The sequence below is a fragment of the Myodes glareolus genome, chromosome 3 (genome assembly GCF_982192425.1).
Source record: "Myodes glareolus chromosome 3, mMyoGla1.1, whole genome shotgun sequence".
In the NCBI taxonomy this organism is placed as follows: domain Eukaryota; kingdom Metazoa; phylum Chordata; class Mammalia; order Rodentia; family Cricetidae; genus Myodes; species Myodes glareolus.
This window is the reverse complement of record NC_142028.1, coordinates 51,016,323-51,029,570: the sequence shown is the minus strand read 5'-3', so window position 1 is coordinate 51,029,570 and position 13,248 is coordinate 51,016,323. Positions and strand designations below refer to the sequence as shown.

At 49.5% G+C, this 13,248-nt stretch overlaps 1 long non-coding RNA gene across 3 annotated transcripts; it reads right to left on the bottom strand.

Annotated features, from left to right (window-relative positions):
• Positions 1-3,065: 3,065 nt before the first annotated feature.
• LOC125403163 (uncharacterized) lies at positions 3,066-9,131 on the bottom strand. 3 transcript variants are annotated; one of them, XR_015000956.2, is made up of 5 exons: positions 8,962-9,131; positions 7,836-7,993; positions 6,108-6,278; positions 4,731-5,048; positions 3,066-4,480 (listed from the first exon to the last, which is right to left on the bottom strand). It is a non-coding gene; the product is annotated as an uncharacterized LOC125403163 (long non-coding RNA). The 3 variants fall into 3 exon arrangements; XR_007232849.3 differs by lacking the exon at positions 7,836-7,993; XR_015737473.1 differs by lacking the exon at positions 7,836-7,993 and having other exon boundaries at positions 6,108-6,234.
• Between the last annotated feature and the right edge of the window lie 4,117 nt (positions 9,132-13,248).

Below are 13,248 nucleotides of genomic sequence, written 5' to 3'. Positions count from 1 at the left end.
ACAGAAGGCTGGGAGAAAGAGAGTAGAGTCAGGCAGACACCATGGCTCTCCTCTCCGAGACTGGTTAGACTCATGCCGGTAAGCCACAGTCAAGTGGCAATACACCTTAATGGAGATGGGTTAAACTAACATGTGAGAGTTAGCCAATAAGAGGCTAGATATAATGGGCCAGGCAGTGTTTAAATGAATACAGTTTCCGTGTAATTATTTCAGGTAAAACTAGCCAGGTGGTCGGGTGGCCGGAACGCAGCCCCCTGCTCCTTTTACAACAGTGAAGGATAGGAGAAAGGAAGGTACGTGAAAAAGCAGGGAAAGAAGGAGGGAGGGAAAGTGGGGAGGGGGGAACCCATGCAGCCTATAGGTGCATGCTCCGGAGGCAAGGGACACTTTCCGTCCTCCAAACTCTCTGTCCCTCTGCATGCTGAAGCTTGTGACTTGAGTTAAGGCTCTTGTACTCCAGCCCTAAATTGGGTGTTTTCCGTTGTGATGTCAGGGTGGGACAAAGGGACACAAGAGGGGAAGAGGAGGAAGGATAGGAGGGGATGAGGAGAGGGAGGAGAGGGAAGAAGGAAGCCATAGGTGAAGAGGAAGATGTAGAGGGGAGAAGAGCTACATTTGAATTCAGCTGGAGCCCAGAGTCACCCACACTGTCCCGTATCTCCTACAGGCCTGCTGCCTGTCCAGAGCACCCTGACTTGCAAGAGCCCATGAGAGATGGGCAACAGGGTTGTTTAAAAAGGAGCTCCGCGCCGGGTGGTGGCACACCACCACTCCCAGCACTCGGGAGGCAGAGGCAGGTGAATCTCTGTGAGTTCGAGACCAGACTGGTCTAAAAGAGCTAGTTCCAGGACAGGTTACGAAGCTACAGAGAAATCCTGTCTCAAAAAAAAAAAAAAAAAAAAAAAAAAAAAAAAACCATAACAATAATAATAATAAATAAATAAATAAATAAGACGCTCCCGACACACCATGCACTGTGCATTCTGCCCTCCAGAGCCATGGCTTTCCCTCATTTTGAGAGCAGACCCTGCATTTCTAGAGCCCTGTGCAATGAATAGTGCATCCAGCTCATACCCAGCTGCACAAGCCTCAAGCAGCACCAATCTGGCCAAGGCCACTTGGCCAGGAGCTAGTGGAGCTGGGGCTCCCATCTGGCCACAAAGCCCATACTGCTCTGGCCCTCACCAGACCCTGAAACCTCTCGTCCTCCAAGGGGAATGCAGCCATCTGCCTTCCCTTCTGCCCTTGTAGAACCTCAAATGCTGGCCACTGGCCACTCACACAGCCTCCCAGCACCAAGATCACAAACCCAGGCAGCCGCATGTGGCCGCAGACTGCCTCCCCGCCCATGAACAGGGAAGTGAAACAGACAGCTCTGAGCTGTGCCCTCTGGAAGCAGGGTAGCTTCCCTGCTCCTCCCTTCCTGCCCACAACAGGAGGCTAGAGAGAAACCAGCTGGGCAGCGCCTGGACTGCCGGGAGAGGAGGAGAGAGCTGGGGCCCCCAGTCTAAGCAAATACTCTGGAGGCCTAAAGAGAGCAGTGTGTTGCGTCTGTCCCCAGGATACCTCTCAGCTCCCCCTACTCTACCTTGCATTTTAGACCCTGAAGCATCCTAGGAGGAGCCTTGGAGGGCACGTGCGAGCAGAGCACCAGCTGCAATACCAGCGGCGTGGCTTCCAGCTGAACATGACCCTCTGCAGAACTGGGGGTGGGGCAGCACCATGCAAGTTCAGGAAAAGCTTCATCGGTCAGTGGGGGTATGTGGCCTGTGTGTATTCCCCCTCCTCCCACCCCTTCCCAAGCTGCATTTGGATCCATCTTTCCCAAACATGATGTCTGCCATTGTTCTCAGAGTGACTCATGGTAATAACAAAACTGGTAGGGCATCCGTCCTGGTGCTGAGTCCTGCCCCATGGGGCCCCTCCGTCCTCGATGACCAGCCACCTCGGTCCTGAGCTCCTGGGAGCTCTGTCTGCAGCATATGGCATCTGCCTGGAACATCAATCTCTCCCATTAGATCTCAGGGAAGTGTCACTTCCTCCGGGACACCTGTCCCAACCCTGTGACAAGTCAGCTCCCATCTGCCCACAGCCTCCCGTGGATTCTCTTCCCCTAGCTCTCACAGCTATCACCTTTCCTCAGCTCAGCTGTCAACCTTTTCTGTCTTCCCTGGAGACTTGATACCGGAGCCATCTCTGTCACATTCGCCCTGCACTCCCTAAGCCCAGCACAGGGTCGGGCTTGCAGAGAGAATCAGAAACCAGCAGGGGAATGAGGAACTGAAAGGACTTTAGGGTAGCATGGGCACCTGAGCAAAAGTGACATGCCAAACACGACAGACAGCAAGTGTCAGAGCTGAGCTTCCGAGGATGGATCCTGGTGCAGGCTGTGCCCTCTGACCTTGAGGTCTGTCCCTTGCTCTGCTAGTTCTGAGAAGATCAAAGGAATGTCACAGCTTGTCACGACCTTCCTCTGTTTCAAGTGGACAGCTCCTTAACTACCTATTTGCTATGGGCAAGTCATGCAGGTAAGACACTCGGAGCCTGGGATCCACCATCGGCAACATGGGAGTGTTCATGGGACTGGCTCCCTTTGCGTATTTAAAGATTATCTTGATCTCAGAATGAAGAACAAAGGAACCATGCAATTGATTCAAGTTTTTGGTCATCTTTCCTTGTTGAGCCTGTGACTGTCAACGCACACAGTATGGAAGACATGATGGAATAAAGGCTCCTAGGCCGCCTTTCAAGAAGGACAATTTCCACTCTGTCTTTTAAGACTTAGTGTCCCTGCTGTCAGGAAGCCCAAGAGCCTTAAAAAGGATGCAGGTAGCAGAGAAAACAGAGTCTGTGACTAATGCTGAGCCTTGAAATGCCACTCAACACTGGTGGTTTGCACTGGGTGCCAGCTGTCCCAAGAAATACCTCTGTCCCTGTTCTACCCCCAGACAGGTTAGAACACTGAGTGAATTGAAAGCCGTGATTTTTAAATCACCCAATTATTAGAAGGAAGGAAGGGGGGCTATGGAGCAGCATCAGACACCAACATTCTTCAGACTCATAAGTTTTGTTTGTTTGTTTTTAATTATTTATTTTTACTTAGTGCGCACTGGTGTTTTGCCTGCATGTATGTCTGTGTGAGGGTGTTGAATCCCCTGGAACTGGAGTTACAGACAGCTGTGAGCCACCATGTAGGTACTGGGAATTGAACTCAGGTCCTCTGGAAGAGCAGCCAGTGCTCTTAACCACTAAGCCATCTCCCCAGTCCAGCTTTGTTTGAGACAAGGTCTCCTTAGGAAACCCAGGCTGACCATGAACCTGCAATTCTCTTAGCTTCCTGAGTACAGGGACTACAGACATGTGGCACTGGCACTATGCCCAGGTTAAAACTATTGATATTTATTCCCGACTCAAGGCAGTAGTGTTCCCCAGCAGGTACTCTAAAATGTGGGGGAGGAGGTACAATAAATACCCCACTCCTTCTATCAGATATGTTCCCTCAGAGAAGCCAAACACAGTGTGTGCGTGTGCGTGTGCATGTGTGTGAGAGAGATATAAGCTTCCTTCTCAAGAAAAAAGCATGGCTCATCTCAAAACTGTTTTAACCACATGAAGTGGCTGTCCAGAGTGGGCTGCTTGGAAGGTTATATAGAGAACACTTTGAAAAGACGTGTGTGGAATCAGCATGGAAAAGGTGCTGTAATCAACTAGTTATGTCTGCTAGGAAAGGGAAAGGAGAGCGACTGTTTTGATGTAGGGTGAGCAAATGCTTTACGACGCAAGCTGAACCTCTGAGGAATGAATACATACATTGCAGCAACCATATATACACGGGGACAGTCCCAGATGGGATACCTGTCATCTTGTTTCCAAGCCACAAATGGTACCCTCTGACGTGGAACTTAGAGGTAACCAAAAAAATAAGGGCTATCTCACAAACCCCTGAGACCCTGAACATTAATTTTTCTTTTAAGTACTCTGTTTCAGCGTGCGGTTAGGTATGAAGAATTGTTCTAAAGAACACATTAAAAATTAATTAAAAGACTTGCCTCTAATATTTAATCTTCACCACCATGTACTCTGAGTGATGTATTCCCAGGCAGTGTGTCAGGTCCTGAATAATTAAAAGAGAATGAGGGTGTGACTCAGCCCTTGGCTGAGATGTACTAGGGGTGCAGGATCAGCTCAGAACCCAACAAGCCCGGGGCCAAGTTCTGCACCGCCTGGCAGAGCCCCATCTAGGTAGGAGGGCAGGTGCAGGGCAGGCCAAGGGTAGCTTGGAGGAACTGGAGCTAGGACCAGCTATGTCCAATCGTCAGTCCCTTAGACACCCATCCTTCCCTCTTCTCTCCAGAGAAGGAGGTGGGGAGGCAGCAGTGAGTTGTTCAAGGCTTCCCCAGGCTCCATCTTGGACAGAGAGCTTCCATATTTTTCTCGGGTGGGCACGTGTTTCTTCATGTGACATCTGAGAAATCCAGACCTGAGTAAAAATCAATGGAAGGATTTAAGGTGAGCCTTCCTGGGAACTGTCTCAGAAGCCTGATTAAGAGCAAGGCACTGGACATATGGACCCAGCCTGACCACCCTTGGCCATGATTCTGCGGGGCCAATTCCACTGTGTAGACCTGACACATGTTCTACTTAGCATTTGGATGTCAACAATAACATGTGGTCTGCACTAATGGGAGAAAGTACTCAGGCACAATGTCTGGCAGACAGTAAATGCTCACCGCGTGCTAGCTTGGTATTTCTTGTTCCGGATCCTCTACACACTGTGAGGACCTTGCTGGAGTGTCAGAACCAGACCTCTTCAGTGTGGTCACGGTAATGTCAGGCTCAGAGGGAACTCACACTGAAGAAGCAGATCAGGCACGGCCTATTGGGGGTGCAGTTTGCAGGGGAGACTCCTAACTGGAGCACAACCCGGATGCAGAGAAAGGTGGAAAACTGAAGATTCTCTTCCCAGCTTTCCTGCTCTGGCATTTCATTGTTCGATGCACTGAACTGAGGACCTGGACATGGTTTTCTTGCATCTGAAGATGTCCATCCTTAGGTGAAAGGGGGAAGACAGAGGGAAGTTTCCATCAGGACACATGTACATAATATACAGTTGTCTGGGTTTGAGATCTAGATCAGCTGGCAATGTTTGCCCAGTGCATCCAATGCCTTAGGTTCCACGCACAACCTGCAAACATGCTGCAAAGTGGTGGCTTGTGCCTGTAATCCCAGCATACAGGATGCAGAGGCATGAGGGTCAGATGGCCAAGGTCATACTCAGCCAGTCTGAGATGCATAGCCTCTCTCTCAAAATATAAAGCAGCAGCTGACAGCCAGCCACCACCACAGGGACATCGAAGGCCTGACAGGTCTTAGGGAAGGTAAAAAAATCTCAACTTAGGAGTCAGGTGTCTAGAGCTGGCCCAGGTGCCCACAGAATATCCACTTTGCTGTGTAACTGTGGGGGTGACCAGCAGCATGGTGAATGTTCAATAATTACGGCTGATTGTTGAGACCTGTAAGTCACTAGAGCCCTCATCAGACAGGACTTGCAAGCCAAACAGCACAAGTTCAGGCTTGCTTAAGCAGAGAAGAATGTTGAGTATCAGCTCACTTGCAGAAGCCCTAAAGGGATATGTCAGGGACCAGTCAATTGCAGAACCCCTGAAGATATATGTGGGTTGCTTAGAAGCAACATAGGCAAGCCATACATGGCAGAGATGACAAGGACTGTCATAGCTCTCTGTCATCTGCTGAAATAACCAGAGTCTGCTCTGTGAGCTTGGCTGGCCACCTGTAAAGGGAAAATCCAAGCCACAGAGATCCACAGATAACCAGCTACTTTATTTAAGTTTGGGGGGGGGGGCGGGGAGGATTGGCACATGATATCTCCTTCTATAGCCTGGTGATGCTGCCCAGGTGACCTGAGTCTGTTTCATATGATTCTGGTCTTGGCTTAGGTGCAGAACCCAGCCTGAATGTGACATCAGGCCCTACCCCACAATCTCACCACTCACCCACACTACTTCTCTGTCTTTCTATCTGCCATACTAGCTCAGTGTGGACTGAAGGACCCCCAAGAAAGAACAGCCTACCCCATTCAACCTTACCTCACCAATGCCCTGGTCTGTGTTGTCTTTTAAAAGTCCAGGTTCCCAGTTGGGCAGTGGTGGTGCACGCCTTTAATCCCAGCACTCAAGAGGCAGAAACAGAAATCAGGACTTCTGAGTTCGAGGCCTACAGAGTGAGTTTCAGGACAGTCAGGGGTACACAGGGAAACCCTGTATCAAAAAAAAAAAAGAGTCCAGTCTCCCATCATGAACCTTGCCTCAAATGCTGCCCTCCCGCAAGCAGGCACAGTGCTGCCTTCTCTATCACTTTGTGGGGAGCAGTTACACCACACGGGCATCCTTCCCAAGATTTGTGCCCAAGAATCTTCATTAATAAGCTCCTTTCCCCCGACTACCATCCCTGTCATCTTTCCCCTTCTCTCAAGATAGTGGAACTATGTGTACGTGCGTGTATGTGTGCGTGTGTGTGTGTGTGTGTGTGTGTGTGTGTGTGTAGAAGGTGTGCATGCACATGTGTGTGTAGAAGCTAGAGGTCAACAATTAGTGTCTTCCTCAATTACTCCTCAACTTATTTTTTAAGACATGGTTTCCCCTTTAACCTAGAGCTCATCAAACCAGCTAGACTGGCTCGCCAATGAGATCTAGAGACCCTCCTGCTTCTACCCTACCATCAGGTAGGGTAGTCCCCTACCCTGATGCCCCCAGCACTGGGGCTTACAGATGTAAAGCTGCCACTGCTGGCTTTTTCACAGTGCTGGGGATATAAACTCGGGATCCTCATGTGTGTGGCAGACATTTGACCAACCAAGTCATCTCCTCAACCTTGGATCATCTTCAAACGTCTTCATGATCTTCAAAATATAAAGGGACAGACGCTCTTTGCTCAAAGATGCTGGCATTTGATTTTAAATTATAGTGTTGGTGAGGTTTTACCAACATTGGATCATTCCATGTCCTTTGGGTCTGTCTCTTGGGTCTCCGCCATAGTAAAGCTAGAGACTGGACTTTGGACATAAGAATTGTATGTACATAGCAGGTTGAATAAGGAGGAAAATGGGAATGACAGGAGGCCAATACCCAGTGTGTAATTAATGGGTTATCACTGTGGGCACATGGGGTTGAGTCCTGAAGGACAAGGAGCTGGGCAATCATCCACAAACTCCCATTCCTCAATGGCTAAGGACAGCTCCCAGGGGCATTCATTCTTTCTTTTTAAAAGAGAGTCCTTTTTATTTTTAATTATGTGTATGTTGGCGGGGGAGGTTGCCCTCGGTGACCAGAAAAGGGCATCAGATCCCCCTGGGGCTGGAGTGAAAGGCAGATGTAAGCACCCAGCGTGGGTCCTGGGTGCACCATCCCCCCATCCTCAGGACATTCATCTTGGCACTCACTGCAGCCTGCTCCATTCCAGCTGGGCTTGCTTCTGTGTGCGAGCAAGCCCCAAGCCCAGAAACCCAGCGGCAAGAGCAAGTGCCATGCTGTGAACAGCAAGCAAGCAGCTTCCCGCGCAGCCTGAGGAGGAGGACAAGACCAACAGCACCTGCCACCCCCGGGCACTGTCCTCACACGCTAGGGTTGTTGGAACCAAACAGATGGCTTCCAACCGCAGAAGCTGCTTTTCTGGACCGGTGGCTACAGGGGTAGAGTGACAGCCATGCAGCAGGGCCTTGATTCTTCCACAGGCGCAACCAGAGCCTCTACCCTACCCCAGCTCCACCAGTGCAGACCGCCCATGACGATCCCTGGCGTGTCGGGACACAACTCTACCTGGCATCCTTCTATTTGAGACTGCTTATGTCCAGATCTTTCCACTAATAAGGACACCAAGCAGATGGAGGTGTAGCTCAGTGGTTATCGTGCGCAGCTCCCTGGGTTCGATCCCCAGAATCACATAAGGCTGCGGGTGGTGGCACGAACCTGGAACCCTAGCATTCAGAGAGTGGAGACCAGAGGAACAGAAGTTCTGGGTTATCCTCGGCTACATAGTGAATTCAAGGCCAGCCTCGGGCTACAGAGAACGGAATTTCCAAACAGTGCAAGGACAAGAATCATACTGGCACAAGGGCCCAAATTCAAACCCCACATCTACTGGAAGGTCTTGGCTCATCCCTAACCCCTTGCAAGTTTGTTTCCTCATCTGAACACTGGGCATTGGGACAGAACCTCCATACAGACCTATCATGACGACCAACGGTAATAGTACATGGCATGGTCTTAGCAACTGTACAATCAGTAACAGCTGCTGTCTCTGTCCACATGGTCATGCCTCATAGTCCTGAGCCCTAAGACATCACACAACTCTACATGAAGCTCTGGGAACTTGTAAGCCACAAACAGGATCATTTCCGTCTGTTTCTCCTTGCCACAGCATTTCACAAGTGGTCCCGAGTGTGCATGTGAAGAGCTGCATAGTTAGGTCACGACTGTAGGCCCCCCTGTCCCCACCCACGCTCCACCCACCCGCATCTTGCTATCGCCCATGCTACAGGCAACTATAAAAGCATTGGTAAAAGCAGCGGGTCCTAATTGCCACCCGCTGCACCGGGAGGCTTTATCTCAGCCCTCCTCGTGTGGGGGGAGGAGGCTCCGGGGGAGATGCTCAGATTAACAGCAGCCTTTCCCACATGGCTTTCCGCCTTCACAAAGGGACGCTGCCAACAGATTTCCTCCCAACCCCGCTAGGCAAGGCAGCCGCACGCCGGAGGAATGCGAGGCCTCCCTGGCACGGCAGACATTCAAACCAACCCACAAAAGCCTGTTAGGAAACCCGAGGAAGTACCAACCAGCCCAGAAGGGAGTCTCATCACAACTGGGCTTGATGGGGAGCTCTGAGCCCTGCTCTGCAGCAGAATGTACGCACCACACCTACACAAGTCTCATTAATTCATCTCACCAGCGCTTACTGAAAAGACCTTCGCAGGGGGTGGATGGGGTGCAGCCGCGGGTCCCAACAGGTAGCATTTCTCTGCCTAAGGCTCATCCTGGCTGTGAACCAACACATCAAACGTGGAAGCTGAAGGGCTAGAAAAAGAGTGGGCAGCTTTCTGCTCCAGCCAGGCCCTCCCAGGCCCTCCCCGCCTGGGAGTGGCTTCCCAGGCGGCCTTTCTCTGCCTGCATTTGTGTGGTCTTTTCAATCTCCCACAGAATCAACTTATTCCTGCCAGAAGCAGAGATGGAGCCCATCAGTGGGGCACTTCCCAGGAAATATCAGAAGTCCCAGGGCTTAAGGACAGGTTTGGGAAGCAGCTTGGAGATAGTGAAGAAGGTGTTCCCCTCCCACAAGCAGGCTGTGGAGAGATGGGCAAACCGATTGGCAGGAAAGAAAGGGGTGCAGTGTGGCTTACTGCTAAGACCTGTTGACCTAAAAAACAGTCAGGCTTCCTGAAAAAATTGGGGTGTCCACGAGGAAACCGGGGAACTGCCCTTGCACACTCTAGACTATGAAATATTCTGGAGGTTCTGAAGGAGCAAGTGGTAACGAATGTAAAGGATTAGAATTACAGAACCAAATAAAGTCCAAAGAACTATGGGTTGCTGTATTGAGGGGACATGCATTTCAATGTCTTCTCTCTGCAGATACCAACTGCCAAAGGAGGTTGGTTAATTTGGATTATTTTTTTACCTGCCAGGAAGTAATTTACGTTTTCTTTATTCGATCACCTCTTTGGTTTGGTCTTTGTTTTGTTTATTTTGGTTAGTTGGTTACCATACATCCAAAGAACCTTGCCAAACTTCACTCTGAAGTTTAGGTTCCTTCTCTGCATACCCCAGGCCCTAGGACATCCACATTTCACACAGGTCTCAGCCCTCAGGATCCAGGCAAGGCCTTCAGATGAAGAAACGGTTCAGATGGGGTTCTGACTTCCACCACGGCATCAAAGCTGTTCCTTGTTCTCAGTCCCCATCCTCCTCCCAAGGGGCCTCAGTCTTAGTCTAAGGCTGCAGAACCCATGGAGTCTTTGAGTAGATTCTGGGGACATAGTTCAGCAGAGAAATGGTGCTACTAACCTCTAATCCAATCCCAGCATGCTCATAAGAACTAGTAACACACCACAGGAGGCATGGCAGCACCTTTGACTCTATCCCCAAACAGACATCACACATGTCCTTCTATGGGGACCAGGTATGACAGGCACACCAATGTTGTCTACCCACCATTCTTACCAACACCGGTAGCTGTTAGACTCACTGCTAGATCTTAATATCCAATACCGTAACAAAGTGCATGGCCTTTCTTTTTAATATCTTAACAACTGCAGTTCAAAATTCGCTGTTGTTAGGTTTCTGTTTTGCTTTGCTTTTGAGTCAGCCAAGCAGGACTTGAGCTTGCTGTACGGCCAAGGATGATTTTGAACTTTTGATCCTCTTGCCTCTACCCCCTGGGCGCTGTGACTACAAACCTGCACTATTGATGTGAGAGGTGACGTATGCTGTGAATATATTTTATTGCCATTGGTTTATTACTTTTGGCCAATGGCTTAACAGAGTAAAGCCAGGATAAAAGAAATATAGGGAGAGAGAGTAAGCAGAGTCAAGCTGCCAGAGGAGAAGGACGTGAGCCGCCAGCCAGAACTTTGCTAGTAGGTCACAAGTCCCATGGTAAAATATAAAATAATAGAAATGGGTTAACCAAAGATAGAAGAGCTAGCTAGCAGGCTGGAGAGATGGCTCAGTGGTTAAGAGCATTGCCTGTTCTTCCAAAGGTCCTGAGTTCAATTCCCAGCAACCACATGGTGGCTCACAACCATCTGTAATGAGCTCTGGTGCCCTCTTCTGGCCTGCAGACATACACACAGACAAAATGCTGTACACAAAATTAAAAACAAAAAGATCCCAGATCCCTGATCTCCCCTGAGACAGGCTGATGAATTGGATTTGAAGTGATACCCTGGACATCAAGATGTTTAAAAGCCTGTGCTGGTACTGTAATGTAGAGCCAGAATGTACAGCCTCAGCTGTACAGACAAGCCCCAGGCTAGCCCCAGGCTAGTCTTTAGGACACTGAGGTTCAGGTGTGTCTTGGGTGGCAGAGCCTTCCCTGGGTCAGTTTCCATTGCAAGCCAGACATTCTATATGTGGACTTTCTTGACCCTCCTTAGCAACTCTGTGACATTACCAAATGACCCATGGGACCTGTGCGTCTAACACAGTCTGCGCTCTCTGAAGCACCTCACAACACTGCCAACTCTCCTACAGAGTTCCCAGAGCATTTACAAGCCCCATTCTGATTCAGGCTTGGCAAACAGGGGGTAAGTCGATTCATCATCACCCGAAGGTCGGATGGTATTCACCTTGGGTCTGCAAACTTCTTTATGGCCAGCATCTGTCCCAAATGCAGTGTCTGTATCAGGTCGATTCTCACGGCCAAGCCATCTTCTTCCAGCCCATTTCCCATTTTGATAATGTTGGCCCTTTGTGACCTCCTATCTTTCTGCTCAGCCATAGACTTGGGAAGCTGAAGACCCTCCCAATTCTGGAAGGGTCCTGATAGGCCCAAAATAACTACATACCACCCCTCTGCCATGTGCTGTAGCTCAGGCGATTAGCCTTGATGGTCATTGTGAAGGGATTTAGAATCACCATGGAAACAAACCTCAGGCATGTCTGGGAGGGGTTTCTGAGTTGGGTTAGCTGAGGTAGGAGGGCCCATCCTAACTATAGGTAAATACCATTCCCTGGGTTCTCATGATGAACAGAACAGAGAAAGAGACCTGAGCACCAGCCTCCATCCCTCGCTCTGTTTCCTGGGTACAATGGGTACCCAATGGGTACAATGTGACCAGCTGCCTCACACTCCTGTCTCCGAGACATCCCTCCCTTGGTGGACTATACCCTCACACGGTGAACCAAAATAAAACTTGCATTGCTTAGGTTGGTTTTAGCCATAAGAAAAGTAACCAGTCAGACACTTAAGCAAGTGGGACACAAGGAGAGAGCTTCAACCTTCTCTCTTGGGTCTCACCAAATGACCCTCCTTCTCAGGCAGATGTGGGTAAAAGATGGGAAGTGTGAAGCTGCAGCCATCTGACTGTCTCCCTTCATAAAGGAAAAGACCAGAGCAGAGATTCTAAAACCCAGAGGTGTGAGGGATGTGTGAGGAAGAAGGAAGGCAGAGCAGAGAGAAACCGGGCCCTTGGAGACATCTCGGGAGTGGCCTTTTCAACCTCGGCCTGACACTCCCATCAGGGTATCCATTCACCATGGCCATTCAGTCTGACTGTTATTTAATGCCCCCATTAAGTTAGATTCTATGCCTTTTGGCATCCTTCGTTATAATATACTCTCTGGCTGTGTGACCTCATAGAAGCTTTTGGACCTCTCAGAACCTCAGTTTTCTTTAGCTATAAAATGAAACTATCCCAGGATTTTTGCAAGTAGCAAAGGAAACCACAAATGTCAAAAGCTTGGCATACACACACACACATACACACTGGTCACTTTTATCATCAAAACCACTTAGTCCCATTCCAACAGGCCTTCCTTCTAAAACCTACACATGCCCACGGTTTGTTCCAGCTTTGGAGGGAAATGGTGAGGGGGCATACAAATAAATCCAAGGTTTGAGAAGAAGAAGAGCCTCAAGGGCTGTGAGTAACACTGAGAAGGAAGAAAAACAGAAGGCTGAGCTCTGAGTAACTAGAAGGGATGAGAAAGCGTGTCTTGGCAAGGAGTGCAAGGGCGCCCAGAGCCATAATTGACTCGGTCACAACACACTCAGACCCTGGCTCCAGCCAGCAGGGCGCATGGAAGCCTCACTCTGCCTCTCTGGACAGGCAATGTTCTGACTGCCTCAGCCTTCCTAATTGTGTTGTATTCACAAATATTTTTTGTTTGGAACAGGCAAATGCATTGCAGGCAGGAAACAGATCGACTCCAAGAATTTATTTTGCTTTTTGGCGCTGACGCATGGAGCTTAGCATTCATTATGCGCCCCTGTAAAACAGTATCAGAGAGCATTGGCCTGAGTTAGCTTTTTAATTATATTTATTTTTTCAGCTGCATTTCAGATCATGAGCAGACTTGCTGGTATTCAATAAGACCCCGTTGGGTGAAACCTACCTCTGCTCAAATCCCGCTGTCAGGATTAAATGTTCTGAGACAGCAGACAAACCTGTGATGGATCTATGAGCCATTATCCCTAATGGATGAGAGAGGAGGTTAAGTCGGTCAAAGCTCCCTA